The sequence below is a fragment of the Nansenia antarctica genome (genome assembly GCF_963989245.1).
Source record: "Nansenia antarctica genome assembly, chromosome: 18".
NCBI classification, from domain to species: Eukaryota; Metazoa; Chordata; class Actinopteri; order Argentiniformes; family Microstomatidae; genus Nansenia; species Nansenia antarctica.
Genome location: NC_137691.1, coordinates 4,843,958 through 4,847,924, shown reverse-complemented (window position 1 = coordinate 4,847,924; position 3,967 = coordinate 4,843,958).

Sequence of the window (3,967 nt, the reverse complement as noted above, 5' to 3'; positions counted from 1 at the left end):
CACACACACACACACACAAACTCTCTGCTTTCTGCCTTTTTTTTAGTGGAGCAGAGAGACAGTGAAGCAGCGAGACAGTGAATCAGAGAGAGAGACAGTGATACAGAGAGAGAGAGACAGTGATACAGAGAGAGAGAGACAGTGATACAGAGAGAGAGACAGTGATACAGAGAGAGAGACAGTGATACAGAGAGAGAGACAGTGAATCAGAGAGAGAGACAGTGATACAGAGAGAGAGACAGTGAGAAGAGAGAGACAGTGATACAGAGAGAGAGACAGTGATACAGAGAGAGAAGACAGTGATACAGGAGAGAGACAGTGATACAGAGAGAGAGACAGTGATACAGAGAGAGAGACAGTGATACAGAGAGAGAGACAGTGATGCAGAGAGAGAGACAGTGATGCAGAGAGAGAGACAGTGATACAGAGAGAGAGAGACAGTGATACAGAGAGAGAGACAGTGATACAGAGAGAGAGACAGTGATACAGAGAGAGAGACAGTGATACAGAGAGAGAGACAGTGATACAGAGAGAGAGAGACAGTGATACAGAGAGAGAGACAGTGATACAGAGAGAGAGAGACAGTGATACAGAGAGAGAGACAGTGATACAGAGAGAGAGACAGTGATACAGAGAGAGAGACAGTGATACAGAGAGAGAGACAGTGATACAGAGAGAGAGACAGTGAAGCAGAGAGACAGACAGTGAAGCAGAGAGACAGACAGTGATACAGAGAGAGAGACAGTGAAACAGAGAGAGAGACAGTGATACAGAGAGAGAGACAGTGATACAGAGAGAGAGACAGTGATACAGAGAGAGAGAGACAGTGATACAGAGAGAGAGACAGTGATACAGAGAGAGAGACAGTGATACAGAGAGAGAGAGACAGTGAAGCTGAGAGAGAGAGACAGTGATACAGAGAGAGAGACAGTGATACAGAGAGAGAGAGACAGTGATACAGAGAGAGAGAGACAGTGATACAGAGAGAGAGACAGTGATACAGAGAGAGAGACAGTGATACAGAGAGAGAGACAGTGATACAGAGAGAGAGACAGTGATACAGAGAGAGAGACAGTGATACAGAGAGAGAGAGACAGTGATACAGAGAGAGAGAGAGAGACAGTGATACAGAGAGAGAGACAGTGATACAGAGAGAGAGACAGTGATACAGAGAGAGAGACAGTGATACAGAGAGAGAGACAGTGAAGCAGAGAGAGAGACAGTGATACAGAGAGAGAGACAGTGATACAGAGAGAGAGACAGTGATACAGAGAGAGAGACAGTGATACAGAGAGAGAGAGACAGTGATACAGAGAGAGAGACAGTGATACAGAGAGAGAGACAGTGATACAGAGAGAGAGAGACAGTGATACAGAGAGAGACAGTGATACAGAGAGAGAGACAGTGATACAGAGAGAGAGACAGTGATACAGAGAGAGAGACAGTGATACAGAGAGAGAGAGACAGTGATACAGAGAGAGAGACAGTGATACAGAGAGAGAGACAGTGATACAGAGAGAGAGACAGTGATACAGAGAGAGAGACAGTGATACAGAGAGAGAGACAGTGATAGAGAGAGAGAGACAGTGAAGCAGAGAGAGAGACAGTGATACAGAGAGAGAGAGAGACAGTGAATCAGAGAGAGAGACAGTGATACAGAGAGAGAGACAGTGATACAGAGAGAGAGACAGTGATACAGAGAGAGAGACAGTGATACAGAGAGAGAGACAGTCATACAGAGAGAGAGACAGTGATACAGAGAGAGAGACAGTGATACAGAGAGAGAGACAGTGAAGCAGCGAGAGAGAGACAGTGATACAGAGAGAGAGACAGTGATACAGAGAGAGAGAGAGACAGTGAATCAGAGAGAGAGACAGTGATACAGAGAGAGAGACAGTGATACAGAGAGAGAGACAGTGATACAGAGAGAGAGACAGTGATACAGAGAGAGAGACAGTGATACAGAGAGAGAGACAGTGATACAGAGAGAGAGACAGTGATACAGAGAGAGAGACAGTGATACAGAGAGAGAGAGACAGTGATACAGAGAGAGAGACAGTCATACAGAGAGAGAGACAGTGAAGCAGAGAGACAGACAGTGATACAGAGAGAGAGACAGTGATACAGAGAGAGAGACAGTGATACAGAGAGAGAGACAGTGATACAGAGAGAGAGAGAGACAGTGATACAGAGAGAGAGACAGTGAAGCAGAGAGACAGACAGTGATACAGAGAGAGAGACAGTCATACAGAGAGAGAGACAGTGAAGCAGAGAGACAGTGATACAGAGAGAGAGACAGTGAAGCAGAGAGACAGACAGTGAAGCAGAGAGAGAGACAGTCATACAGAGAGACAGACAGTGGAGCAGAGAGAGAGAGAGAGAGAGAGAGAGAGAGAGAGAGAGAGAGAGAGAGAGAGAGAGAGAGACAGTGTTCAGCTGTGGAGCAGAGAGGGAGAGAGAGAGAGAGAGATGGCGTTCAGCTGCTACAGCCTGAATTAGAGTGACAAACAGCTGAGCCTCTCTGGGGTGCGATCATGTGACCTATCCCACCCAGGGGGGGACAGAGACGGGGTTAGGGTTACCACATCCCACCAAGGGCACGGCTAGAGCATGTGTGTGTGTGTGTGTGTGTGTGTGCACGTGTGTGTGTGCACGTGTGTGTGTGCGCGCCTGTGCCTGTGCATGCGTGTGTTTATATATATGTGTGTGCGTACGTGTGTGTGTGTTTGTGTACGTGTTTGTGTTTGTATATATGTGTGTGTACGTGTGTGTGTGTTTGTATATATGTGTGTGTACGTGTGTGTTTGTATATATGTGTGTGTACGTGTGTGTGTTTGTATATATGTGTGTGTACATGTGTGTGTGTTTGTATATATGTGTGTGTACGTGTGTGTGTTTGTATATATGTGTGTGTACGTGTGTGTGTTTGTATATATGTGTGTGTACGTGTGTGTGTTTGTATATATGTGTGTGTACGTGTGTGTGTTTGTATATATGTGTGTGTAAGTGTGTGTGTTTGTATATATGTGTGTGTACGTGTGTGTGTTTGTATATATGTGTGTGTACGTGTGTGTGTGTTTGTATATATGTGTATGTACGTGTGTGTTTGTATATATGTGTGTGTACGTGTGTGTGTTTGTATATATGTGTGTGTACGTGTGTGTGTTTGTATATATGTGTGTGTATGTGTGTGTGCTTGTATATATGTGTGTGTACGTGTGTGTGTGTTTGTATATATGTGTGTGTACGTGTGTGTGTGTTTGTATATATGTGTGTGTACGTGTGTGTTTGTATATATGTATGTGTACGTGTGTGTGTGTTTGTATATATGTGTGTGTACGTGTGTGTGTTTGTATATATGTGTGTGTACGTGTGTGTGTTTGTATATATGTGTGTGTACGTGTGTGTGTTTGTATATATGTGTGTGTACGTGTGTGTGTGTGTTTGTATATATGTGTGTGTACGTGTGTGTGTTTGTATATATGTGTGTGTACGTGTGTGTGTTTGTATATATATATGTGTGTGTACGTGTGTGTGTTTGTATACAGTATATGTGTGTGTACGTGTGTGTGTGTGTTTGTATATATGTGTGTGTACGTGTGTGTGTTTGTATATATGTGTGTGTACGTGTGTGTGTGTTTGTATATATGTGTGTGTACGTGTGTGTGTTTGTATATATGTGTGTGTATGTGTGTGTGTTTGTATATATGTGTGTGTACGTGTGTGTGTTTGTATATATGTGTGTGTACGTGTGTGTGTTTGTACAGTATATACTGTATGTGTGTACGTGTGTGCGTTTGTATATATGTGTGTGTACATGTGTGTATTTGTATATATGTGTGTGTACGTGTGTGTGTGTTTGTATATATGTGTGTGTACGTGTGTGTGTTTGTATATATGTGTGTGTACGTGTGTGCGTTTGTATATATGTGTGTGTACGTGTGTGTATTTGTATATATGTGTGTGT